The sequence below is a fragment of the Staurois parvus genome, unplaced genomic scaffold, assembly GCF_062004578.1.
Source record: "Staurois parvus isolate SC_StPar_1 unplaced genomic scaffold, SC_StPar_1.0 ptg000061l, whole genome shotgun sequence".
In the NCBI taxonomy this organism is placed as follows: domain Eukaryota; kingdom Metazoa; phylum Chordata; class Amphibia; order Anura; family Ranidae; genus Staurois; species Staurois parvus.
Window position 1 is genome coordinate 9,753,508 of NW_028317857.1, and position 13,872 is coordinate 9,767,379.

The following is a 13,872-nucleotide window of genomic DNA, read 5'->3' on the forward strand; positions in this document are numbered from 1 at the left end:
ATTTTGCTGATTAGAGTTTCATGAATATGGAATGCTAAAATTCATGAGCAGGATCACCCTTTTAAAATGATCAACATATTTTCTGTACATCCCCTGATTATGCCAACACCTAGGCTTTTTTTTAGATTGTGATCAAGAATTTGCGATCTATAACTTTAAGTAATTAAAGGGGTACTTAATGAATGTTGCTTGCTTCCATAAGCAACAACACCCAACAAAATCCATTTAATCAGTCAAATAAAACTGAAAAAAAAACAAAATAGTTTTATTCTCTTTCCCCTGTTTATATTTGATGTATTTGGTTGTTGTTTGAGGGTTTTTGAGACAATGAAAAAAAGTCCAAATAGCACAGCCAATATAACTGAGTTGATCACAGGAGTGCAGTTCATTCTGCACACCTGTGACCTGTTTTCAGCTAACAGCGAGCTGAAACCTGCTGTCAGCTGACATCATTTAGCCGATCCAGGCTGGGGAAAGATCCAGACTTCAAAGTCAGGATCCATCCCAGAGTCTGGAGCAGCACCTGGCTCAGCCTCTCAGCAAGCCGCTGAGAGCCCTAGCCAGATGCTCCCTCCCCCTCCACAGCCAGGTCATGTGATCGCTAAGTTCTTGCACTTAGAACCGGCAGGGGACAGATGCACCTAGGTAAGTATAAATGGAGGAAAAAAAAGTCCACGCTTCTCTTTTAATGGCTTGGCTGGGCTCTTTAAATCCTGCCTAGCAGTGCTAAATTTTAATAGCAACAGGATGCTTTTTTTTGTTCTTTCTTCTCTCTCCCATTGATGGACATCTATAAGGGAGAGAGAGGAGACTGGCTGAGCTCTGAATGGCTGCTTCTGTAACTAGAGAGGATCCAACCCTGGCAACCCTGGGGCACGGAGGGTTTCTTATTGAATGCTTTTGGAATTATGGATTTTGATTGACCGGCAAGTTTTAGTTTCTGCTAAAATATGTAACATTAGAGACCATGCACTGCATGGCTAATCTGGTGTCATTGAGGGAACCATATGTCTGCTGGAGATTGTGCTACTGAGTTAAAGATTTGCCAATTCAGATATATTTTGCTTCAATGGTCCGCTTCTCAGAGTTGTGCCATTAACATTGCTACTGTGCTCCTCAGGTTCTTATAAAAGGGGTTATAATATTACCTCCATGCAGGTATAAAATAAATACATTATTGCAGATGTAATAATTATTATATTATCACAATTATTTTTATAATGCAACTAGGTTAAGTACTTGAGTTTGACTTAATATCTGCCTCCTGCTATCCCTGTACAGCACCACTCAAACCTGGGACATAGGAGCAGGACTAGGAAGCCAATCACGTGTGTCGCATACAAATAGGCTGACAAGAAACATGCTGAAAGTGAGAGATACCAGAGTGTGCAGAGAGGTGACCTCATTAGTCTGCTGCTGTCCCTCTACTGTCCATCCAGCAGGTTGGAGGTGGAAATAAGCCTTCATGGTATACCTTCTATAGCCTATAACTGTAACAGAGAAAGTGGTGTCATTTGTCTGGCCTTGCTGTATAGCAGAGCTATGTAAAGCTGGCCATAGATGAGTATCTTTTTTTTCAGGCAGTGAACTGTTAAAAAAACAAAAAAAAAACAAAGAAATTTCCCCATCCACACAAATGCGGTGGATAGGGGAATCCACAGCCCTGGGACGATCTGTATTCTGACAGCGGGACCTGGCTCTGTCAGAGAATACTGATCGGCGGCTTAAGCATGTGATCGACAAAAGTTTTCCTACTTGTCCATTTTACAGAAATGAATCTAATGATCAACTTCTGTTGAACAGAAATGGCCACAGTGCAATCAAAAGTTGGCCAGTTCCTGGAAATGGAAAAAAAAGTATCTCTCTGGAGTGGATGGACAGATACATATTTTGGCAGGTCCTTTCTATTTTTTTTAACAGAATCAAATTTAATGAGAAAGAAAAAAGTACAGAACAGAACACAGTTCTATGTGGCACAAGGGTATAAGTGTACAACATAACAGACCAATATACAAGGTATACATATGATCACATAGTAGATATGGTCATATAGAGACACCAGACCTCCATGATCAATCGTTTCTCCTTTTTACTTGATTTATGTTAAATCAGGGCCAGGATCCTGCCCAGAATGAATATAGATTGTATAGATGCCTTGGTATAAAAAAGGAACCATACTTCTTCCTAAGAATATAACTTTTTTTAGGTAATTTAAGTATAAATACAGAATGTACATTTTTTTTGTGGAATTTAATTCTCTCCAAAAACTATTGTCTTTCCCTAGACTTTTCTTTTTTCTATACATGTTAGATTGTAAAATTGCCAGTGACAAGGGAACAAAGCATAAGGCACTCACTGACATACTGTATAAAATGAGCATTAATTGCTGTAACACAAACAACTTTCCAAAATGTTACCATTTAGCAATCTTCCAAAAGTGTTTTTGCATTTTGCCTACAAATTCCATTTAAAAAAATATTAACATCAGAAGATCTATGAAAAATGTTTAAGTTCTGTGTAATAATAAGACAATACCAAATATTCTGCTTCACATTACACATTAGGAATATCTGCCTTGCCTCAGTTATAGATGTGTTTTTAATGTTACAAAAACTTGTTTTCTTTCTTTAAAAAAAATGCGAAAGAGGGGTTATGAACTCTGTGTTGGTGGTAATAATTCCATTTTACATAGTGACCTGAACTAAACCACTTAGTTAGTCAAACAGTTAATATGAAAATTAATTTATACCTTTCTCTGTAAGACATAATTAAAGTCTAGAGGAAATAGAGGCATAATTGAAAATGAGTAATGAGCAAGCTGGATGTTATGGAAAAATTAGTTGTTTAATTAAGAGAGGAAGTCAGTGCAACCAGGAAAAATTATGCATGTCACCTATGGTACAATTATATTACACAGATAATGCTTAAGCTAGAGAATAGGAAAAAGAAAAGCACAACGGAAACAACAGGTTTCATTATGTCTGGCAAAAATACTTTGTAAAATTAACTAGTTTACTAAAGAATTTCAATTAAGAAAACTCAGAGGTATATGAATGCTCTAGCACTGTATGTTTTTGGTAATCCTTCATAAAAACGTTTTAATTAGGAGTAAGAACATAAAATAAAAGGTGTCCTTTTGGTCCTGGTTTAAAAGCTAACTACAGTATATTCAAACATCTAACTGTGTACATAAGAAAACCTAAATATTTTAGGATAATGCTTTGGGTCTTAAGAGACCTGTTCAAATTTTTCTGCATGGCACCTTATGCGAACAAATGGAATTTTCCTCACTTGTGTTTTGATCATTGCCAATGAAGGTGGAGTATCTACTTTGCAAAAGCCCCTGTCTGACAAGCTACTGGGGTGGTGAAGCAGTGTTGAGAATAAGGGGATCAATAAGGGGATCAAGAATAAGCAAAAAATCCAGACTTGGAATCTACGTCAAGTCTTGTAGAAGTAGCTCTTTAATTCAAATGATATGATAGAAGTGAAACATAAAATATTTCTCCATAAATAATTTCTAGCCTTTTTGCAAGAGTATATGTCCACTTCCAACAGTAGCAGAAGTATATTTGTTTTCTCTTAAATGTTGCTGGTTACTGGTACACACTTGCTGGATATCAACTGATCTAGTAGTGCCAGGAGCGTGTAGTACTCCTGCTCCATCACTGCTGCTGGTATCATTCTGCTAGTATCATTCCAACATCCTGGTTTTGTCTGTAATGCATTCTCCCTGTCTGCCTCTCCACTTGCAGGATGATTGATGTGGCCAGTCTCTGGGTGGAGACCAAGCCTGATTTAGGCCAGCCAAGCCTGCAGTCTCATACTGATATCGTGAGTAATATGTGCTCATGCTCCGTGTCTGTCTGTCCTGCTCTGCTGTTTGGATTCCTCTGTTTATGATTTCGGATTGAATATCAACTATTCTATGAACTCTGCCTGCCTTTTGACTAAGAATTGGACCCTGACTACTCTCAACCTTGCCTGCCTTGTATCTGGACTGTCATTGAACCACTCTGCCTGTCTGACAACTACAGGTACCTGTTTGCTGTTCTCAGTTTGCACCTGCCCCTGCATGGTAGCCAGGCACTATAGCATTGTGTATAAGTTCCTGAGGGCAACCGAGTACTGGTAAGCCAATCAACCAAGCAGCTAGGTTAGCTCTAATGAGTGCCAGGAACATACCCTAGTGTTTAAAGACAAACTTAGCTTAACTCAATAGATAGGAGGTATGAAAATTTGTGAAACCACCTTGTTTTAATTGCATAATCAAAGATTCAGCAAACGTTTCAATTAAAAGGTTAGTCTTGTGGCAAAAAAATTCACTGATAAACTGAACTGGTAAGCATCAAACTGATTTTGACTCTCAGCAGACCGTTGCTGATGACAAAGGTTATCAATTTTTCCCCATGAGGCCTGGAGAGATATGCATGACTGTTTGTTTTACACAACTGGGGAGAAACTAATGGGGCACTACTTGATTTGACTTGCTTTTACTCTGCAACATGTTAACTCTTGCAGTGCTGTCTTCATACCCCAAAGTGCTTTAAATGACCCACGCTGCAGACTAAATGTAGAGTGCTGGTTACTTTTATACACCCCTTTAAATAACTTCAGACCTGGAATTAAAACGCTTCAATGCTTTGCTAAATAAACTCAACAAATATAGTTCCAGAAAGCAAACAGTTTTTCCTAACTGAACCAACAACTGCGACTGCTCCAGCATACCAGCACAGGTAAGAGTCCATTCTTGGCCATAGTCCATAGTGGTGGAATCCAGATGCTGGTGTCTTCAACGATGGACTTGGCCAAGGCAGAGCACAGGCAAGACCCGAATACGTGGTGACCCCCTAACTCCCTCGAAACCAGACCCCTGTCCCTCTTACACAGCCACAGGATAAGAGGGTTGGACCCAAAAAGCATACCAACAAAAATGTCCGGGAGTGGTAGCAGCAAAAAGAATTAACCCCTTCTCTTCTGCTAGTGCTGCCATACCAGCTGACTACCTCCTTAATCACAAGCCATCCCGGCTGCAAAACAAAGCCTCAAAATTACAGTACTATAACATTATTAAGCACAATTACCATTAAGGTGCAGCCATAAATAGTATTAAATGATGTGAACAAGAGTCCATTGATGGCAGAGTCCATAGTGGAAGAATCCAGATGCTAGTGTCTTCAGTGACCAACTTGGTCAAGACTGAGCACAGGCAAACCCTGGGCACAGGGCGACCCCCCCCCCCCCCAGACACCCTCAGATCTAGACCCCTGTCCCTTTTATACAGTCACAGGATCAGTGGGTCAGACACAAAAACCCCATTAGGAAATCCCTGGATTGGTGGCAAAAAGAATTATCCCCTTCCCTCCCGCTAGGACAGCCATACTAGCTGACTACTGTAGGCAACCTTCCTACATACGCATTTGTTAAGCTAAACCATTCCACCTCAGAGATACACATATCACTGGTACTAGTGAACATCTTGGCATGTAAAGAGAATGAAAAAGTGTGAAGAATCACCCCCCCCCCCGAGTAAATATGCAAACATCAGTAAAGTAGTGATGCCAGCCTTTTTCACTTTGCAGGTAGAATAAAGACAGAGTTCATATAACTATTTTAGCTGAAACTAATATGGAAGTGAACTAAATAGTGTTTTTATGTATTTCTAACAAATATACATACTGTATATGATAAGAAAAGCACATAAAACAAAAAGGAAGGACATATAAAAATGTGTTGCTTACCCATTTAGTACATTCTACCCAACAAGTCTAAATTTTTAAGGACTGTGTTTCATCACTGCCCTGATAAGAAAGAACCATATATTCTTACAGCCAAACCATCCAGGAAGTATACAATATCCTTATTTGGCCAATTACAGCATCGGGGACAGGAATTCTTACCTTTTAAATTCCTATGGCATTATGTATTTCCATTGTTTAATGCTGGGAAACCTCTGGTCACCCTAGGAAGCGAGCTAATACTCACTTTGAGCAAGGACTTCCTCTTTGTAGGGGCCAAAACCTTCTGCACTTTTTTGAACTGGTAAGTGATTCTTTGACTTGCTTTTTCCAACTCACTTGTTTTCTTTTTTATGATTTCTGTTTGTTAAAAATGTGCAAGTGTACAAAGTTGAAATTAACATTCAGGAGCACAATCTACACCAGGTGTACAATTTCAAACACAGAGGAAAAAAGAAGGTATCCAGTGTGCAAAACAACTTGTTAATATTTACCAGATCCTGGAGCCAGGCATGTTGAGATGCTATGTAGCACGGGAATTTTAAATATAGGATAGCCCCAGCCCCAGCCAGTCTCTTAACATTAATGTAGTCAATCTCCTGGAGGATACAAGCAACAAACAACCTCTTTCAGCTTTCATACACAAAAAGTGTAACAAGCAATCCTACAGGCTCAATACTTAGCTGTATCATGCAGTCAAAGCTGAAAAGGCTGGCTCACCTAGTCAGGTCTCACAGGCGGCAGTGGAAACAGTTACATAAGGGTAGAACTACACATCCCATTGGTATCCTCAGTTGGTTTTCTGGGAACCTAGCCAAGCTGCCCAGATTTTGTGAAACTTTGCTGGGCATCATCTGCCTTCATATATTGCTTTATTGAGAGGTAGAGCAGTATTCATCATCAATTAACAAAAGGAAAGTGTGGGCGGTCCCTCCATTTTCCATTGGTGAATGATGGCTTTATGGGTATAAAAGTGCAGTTATCCCAGTTAAGTTTGACTCACCATGGCAGGGACCAAAGGCTCAACTAAACCTAGCAAAAAATAAGTAAATTTAGAGGTACAGGAGTTAGGATTAAAGAGGAGATCTACTAGCTTGTCCCAGGAAATACTGTGTTTTGCAGCACAGACAAAAGTTATGCACATAATAAGTATGTTCTGATATAAAATTTGACTAAGCAGCCCCAGTCAAATCACTGAAGTCCTGAAATATGTTGGAACTGAATTAGCCAGTCATGGGTTGACACTAAGATTTACTAAAACTGCTTCACTCAGAATCTGTGAATAAACTGATTCCCAAGGCCAGTGATGCTCTTGGATTGGAGTTGGAGTTTTTAACAATAGTGTCAGAAAGGAGGATATTGTCCAAGCTATGTTTAATCTTGGACAAATCCTCACACCCACTCCACAATACGCTTGTCTGTCTAAGGAATACCTTCAGTGATAGATTTTTACAACCACAATGCACTACAGAGCGACACATGAAATCATTTTTGTCTGTGGCCATTGTGGCAGTGTGTTGCCCTGCCAGGGTCTAGAAAGAGGTTATGAACCAAGATTTGCAATCAGGCAGGTTGAAGGGCTCCTGTGAGTTTTTGTCATGCAGAGGAAACAGGATTTTCAGTTTCCTCATTGTTTAGTAAAATCCGTTTTGGGACCTGGAGCTGAGAGATTTCAAATTGATGTGGGAGAGGTGATATCTTTCATTCTCGGTCTGTGTTTTGAGAATCACTAGTACAATAATGGTGCATGTGCTTGCTGGCCTTTAAGTGGTAGCCTGACCATGGTTCTGAGCTCCACCCCAGTAGACAGGAAGTCTTCTCCCTGGAGTCAGGAGGGATCCACCTAGGAGAGAGGTGAGATTCAGAGCAGCAAGGGGCTGCTAGCTGTAAGGTCAAAGTTTGTGTTCATGAGTAGGAGACAGACAAAAACCTAAAGTTTAAGGCCAGCATGAGTAAACCAGGAAGCTAAATGTTGTTGGTTTTGTTGAGCAATGATGAATATCCCTCAGAGGGAAACTCATATTTTGGCATTTCTCTGAACTGTCTTTTAATAAAACTAGGTGGACAAAGTGAAGAAAGCGAGTCATTAAAGCTGGCATATACAAAGTGCTGTGCTGGTTTCTTAATATGCATATCAATAAAAGGTGTTTAAGAACAAATCCCCCACCAATAATGGAAAAAATTAGTGCAAATAACGCACAAATTTAGGTATCAGTCCATAAAAAAGTCCGCATAAGCCTGCAGGTGCTGATGCTCCTTTGGAAAAGGAGACCAAGAATAGAGGAGAATCCTTCACCTTCCAGCCAATCACACAGTGTGTTACCAGAGGATTTGACGACCCAAATGATTGGTCAAATAGTGCAGTTATCAGGTCCAGAGGATGCATCCTCTCAAGGAATCCCGGTTGTATGTGATGCTTCTCCACGTATCAAACTCTCAAATGGCAAATCTCTCTCCACATGACAAACACCATATAAGAGAAGAATACCCTCTCATTGTGTAGTAAAATATAAAAATAGGAATTTATTCAAAGTAACAATCTCCATAGTAAAAACTGGCATCTCAGCATAATGTTTACAACCAACAAAATGGCCACAGTCCATAATGGTGCACAATGACATCACATGTCGTGACTAAACCCTACACATTTTGTCATCAGAAAGACATCATCAGGGGTGGAGGGTGGAGCCACGATGTTCGACATACTTGCGCACTGTTACGGACCGCAGCCGTTTTGTTGGTTGGAAACATGCAGAGATCTGGACGCAGGGTTATAACCTAGACTTATGATCCAGATGTAGCTCCCTCTGGTGTGCTACTAGAATAGTGTGGGCAAATCTATTGTGTATGACTCATGGTAACTGTATGAGTCTGCGATTAATGTCAGATTACTGCAGGTCAAGCTGGACGACTTAACAGGTTGGGACTCTATCGCCTCCACCTGGTTCTGGAGGACCATGGGAACCTTCCAGAAGCCAGTTGGCAGAAGAGTTGGAGACTGAATGTGCATGTTTGTGGGAGTCTAACTAATCCCAGGTTTGGAGGCCCTGATAGAGTGGTTGACTAGCCCATTAATATGGGATAATCAGGATAACTGGAGGAATCAGGAGGAAGCTGAAGTGCTGAGAAGGCTGTTGGTGGTCTAGGAGGGGTCCCCTAGGTCTGGGGGGATAGCCTCCAGGCTGGGCTGGGGCTGGCTCAGGAGGATCCATTTAGCAGTATGGCATGAACAGGATCAAGGCCTGGGAGCAGTTGGAGCAAAGAGGACAAAGTGAGTACATCAGCACACCCTGTGATTCACAAGGGGAGAAACTGCCACATGTAGCAAGCTTTCTAAAGACAGTGCTTGTTTAATTATTTACCCTTGTCCTGGGATATCTTCAGAGCAGCCAAGAGGGCTGGTAGCGTCTGGAGGCTGTGGAGCTGGGAGCAGTTCTACAGGGGAGAGGATACATATTTGCATGTAGTTTACAATAAGCTAAGTTGATTTCAGAGGGGCTGCAAGTTCCTTACCTGTACTGATCCAGAATGACTGATGGCTTTCAAGGAAAAGAACAGTCCAGGATCTGTTTCTGTAACTAGGAAGGAAGTTGTCCCCTTGCACTGTTTCAGTAAAGTTGAACATCCCATAATCCCTTGTACCCTATCCAAGTTATGTTCCACTAATACAATAACAAAAATCAAGCTCACTGACTGTGGATGAAAGTTTGGAAAATGTGTGTTTCCTGGCTGTGCAGTGCTTAGGGGTACCTAGAAAAACAGCAGCCCTCATGAGGGTAGCCCAACACAGATTTTTATTTTTAAAGTTTATTTTTATTATATTAGTATTAGATTAATTTATGTGTAACAATCATTAGTTGAATATTTAGGGGAAGTAATGCAATATTTACATTTTTGTAGTTTGATATTTTTTATTGGTGTTATTTATTTGATGCAGTGTTTTAATAGGATGGTATGTTTGTTATAGTATAGTACTTAATTTAGTTCTGTATTTGTTTTATTTTAAATCATGCTCTTGTATATATTTGTTGTTAGTAGTGATTTATGTTATGTTTGTTATTCTCATTTAGTTTTTTTTGTTATTGTGTTTTGCTTTGTTTGAGTATAATTGTATCTTAATAATTTCCCTTGTGATTAATAATGTATTCTGAATCTGAATCTGCATCTGACTGTTGCTTTAAAGGATTTCTACACCTCCTGTGCTGAGGCAGTATCAGTGTTAATTTCCCAATTGCTGGTGATACGTGTTGCAATAATCAATTGTATCTCTGGAACCAGGGTTCAGCCTCCATACATCATTGACATCTTCCTCACATGGAAGCGTTCCAGCATCAGAGGAACCTTAAGTAACCCTTTCTGTTAGGATTCTTCCAGAGCCAAACCTACTTCAGGGCCATCATCTCTGCGCAGTTTTTCAGGTCATGGGATTATGACCCTTTAAGAATTGTGGTATCCACATCCGGGTCTAAAAGGCATTTGAAATCATCCTCAATCATTAGTTTGAGTGACTGGAAGCTTGCTAGTTTTTAATATAAAATATACAGGAGCTGCACATTAAATGGAAGTGGTATACAAATATTGGCAAAGGCATTGGTCAGTGCTTGGAATCTCAGAAGCAGAATGACATACCTACCCCTGGAACAGTAAAAACATTTTGCAATGTGCAGGACCTTACTCACCAGTATGGATACCACTCTGGCATACAAGGAATAAGCAGCATATTGTGCCCAGGGTCCTTGAGAGTCAGTACCTACCAACTTTGAGATCCATCTTGTGTAAAAGCACTATATTAAGCCTGTGTGACCTGATGTATTGGAATACGAGAGCACTTGTATTCAGAATTTAATCCCCTGACATCCCCCCAAAGGAATATGTCATGAACTATACAAAATCACTAGTGAAGCATATTTTCTACTGCTCATTTATCTCTATGGTGCATACTTGCATTAAAATAGGGGAATAATAAAGCACTGTCATTGTACAGCACTACTAAAGAAGAAGCCCAGAATGAACAAGCAAATATGGCTGTCTGTATGTAGATATATAATTGAAAACCACACACAGAAAGAAGTTATTAAAAAGTAGCAACACACATTGATAAGATATTGTAAATTACATTAAGCTGACCATATAAGGATACATGCCAAAATAACTTTTAGAAGATGAAGAAGATTCACTTTAAGGAAGGCCTCTTGTGATCTGGTTGAAATTATTGATTTATCTTATATATAATTTAGTACATTAACATTACACAAACATTACGTGTGTTTTACACATATAAAACATTGATTTACAAACATCAGTGAAAATAATGATCAAAAGTAATCAGTCTGCTCTTTCAGCACTTTGTACAGATGTATTATTTAGCTTTCCTGTGAAACGCTCTGAGTGAGTAATGAAGAGCATTACTTCACATTGTTTTACAAAGAATTTTACTTAGGAAGGAATTATTTGTATGCCCATCGGAAATGTCTGTGCTGCCTGTCGATTTTGCATTTTACTTCTAGAATCACTTTTGCCCCAAGTGTTTCCTCTAGACCTGCATCTTAATTGTTGTTATTTGGCAGCATGAAATATTGATGACATTGGTCAAAAAGATTGACAGCTGCATAAATTGTTATTAACCAGCCTGTTGGTTGTAGCTTAAAGTTCAATAAATACCAAGATAAAGCATAAGCCCCTGGGGAGTCTGTGTCTTTTCTAAGCAGCTTGAATTAACTATTCAATGACTTTATAAAGAATAAAAGTTTTCTTTGTGAAAGTTGCAGAACTAAGACAAACAGATCATTATTATGTGGTGGCCGTTTTATGTATTCATTGTTAGGAAAGTATGTATATACCAAATATAACAAAATGCCATTTAATTTTATTTAAATATAACACTTAAAGGAAAAAGAACACAAAATAATACTACCTTAAATAAAATAATATATGATTTATCAGGATATAGCAAATATTACTTTTTTGTGGCAGCTAATACAGATCCTTTAAGAGCAGTTCTATGAAAAAACTGACGTAAACCAGTGAGAAAAAGCTGCAGCTATACTAGAGACAGAAAGTTTTCTCAAATTACCTTATTCTGCATTCTCTGTAATCCCATGCAGTGAGATTTTCCAAAACTAACATGGTCTATGGATGGAGATGGAGTAGGATGGAGTAGGGGTATACTTCGTATACTCCCCAAATCCAGTCCAGGAGATATCTTGTCTTTCTACTTTCTGCAACAATCATTACACTAAAACTTCCAAAGCAGATGTCTTAGCATTATTACATAGTCACACAGTTAGTCTGGCTGAAAAAAGACAAAAGTCCATCCAGTTCAACCATACAAAAAAAAAAAAAGATATCCTATACCCACAGTTGATCCAGAAGAAGGCAAAAAACAGCAAAGTGTGATTCAATTTGGTCCTGCAGCAGAAACAAATCCTTCCTGATCCCCATAGAGGCAAACAGATATTCCCTGGATCAAATTGACCTATAAATGTTAGTATCCAGTTATATTCTGTGTCTCTAGGAAAGAATCCAGGCCTTTTGTAAAGCAATCCACTGAACTGGCCAAAACCAACCCTTGAGGGAGTCTATTCCACATTTTCACAGCTCTTACTGTGAAGAAACCTTTCCGTATTTGGAAATTAAATTTCTTTTCCTCCAGACGTAAAGAGTGCCCCCTTGTTCTCTGTGATGACTTCAAGGTGAATAACTATTTATTGACCAATGTTCACTATATGAACCACTGATGTATTATACATGTTGATCATATCCTCCCTTATTCTCCTCTTCTCAAGAGAGAATAAGTTCAGTTCCTCTAATCTTTCCTCATAGCTGAGCTGCTCCATGCCTCTTATCAGTTTGGTTGCCCTTCTCTGTACTTTCTCCAGTTCCCCAATGTTCTTTTTGTGAATTGGTGCTCAAAATTGAACTGCATATTCCAGAGGAGGTCTTACTAATGATTTGTACCGGGGTAATATGATATCTCCCTCTGGAGTCTATACCTCTTTTAATACAGGAGAGGATTTTCCTCGCTATAGAAACCGCAGCTTGGCATTGCATGCCATTATTAAGCTTGTGATCTGCCAGAACTCCCAGATCCTTCTCCACCATTGATTCCCCCAGTTGTACTCCCCCTAGTATGTATGATGCATGCAAATTCTTAGCCCTCAAGTGAATAACCTTACATTCATTAATATTCTATTCAGTTTTCTCTCCATTTACATATGGATTTTCCAAACCCATAGACTTTACCTTACACATTAGCCGTGTGTGGGGAACTGTGTCAAACGCTTTTTCAAAATCCAAGTATACAAGTATACCACGTCCACCGCGACCCCTCTGTCCAAGGTTTTGCTCACTTCTGTCTTTCATAAATCCATGCTGTCTGTTGCTTAAAATATTTTTTTCCAGCAAGAACCCATCTATGTGGTCTTTTATTAAACTTTTCAGTATCTTCCGAGCTATAGATATTAAACTAACAGGTCTATAATTACTTGGTAAAGGTTTTGACCCTTTTTTAAATATAGGCACCACATTGGCCTTACGCCAATCCAGTGTACTATGCCAGTCATTAAAGAATTAAAAATTAGAAACAATGACTTTGAAATGACAGAGCTCAATTCTTTAAGGACCCATGGGTGTATGCCATCTGGTCCAGGTGCTTTATTCACCTTTATTCTGTCTAAATATTTCTGAATCATAGCAATTGTGAGCCAATGTGGATCATCTGGAGCTGTGTCAATACCATGCACATTATGGACAAGAGCTCCCCCATGCTCCTTTGTATACACAGAGCTGAAGAAGGTATTTAATAAATTTGCCTTCTCTTTGTCCCCAGTCACCCACTCTAGATAATTTTTTAAAGGGCCTATATGCTTGGACCTTTACTATTAATATATATGAATAATTTTTTGGGGTTTGTCTTGCTATCTTTTGCAATCTGTCGTTCGTTTTCAATTTTTGCAGCCTTTATTTACTTTTTGAATATTCTTTTATATTCTTTGTAATGTTTAAACGATGCTAGCATTCCTTCATTTTTTGTATTTAGTAAAAGTTCTTTTCTTATTATTTATAGCTTTTTTAACTTTGGCCGTAAGCCACATAGGTTTTATTTTTAGCCTTTTAAACTTGTTGCCCATGGGAA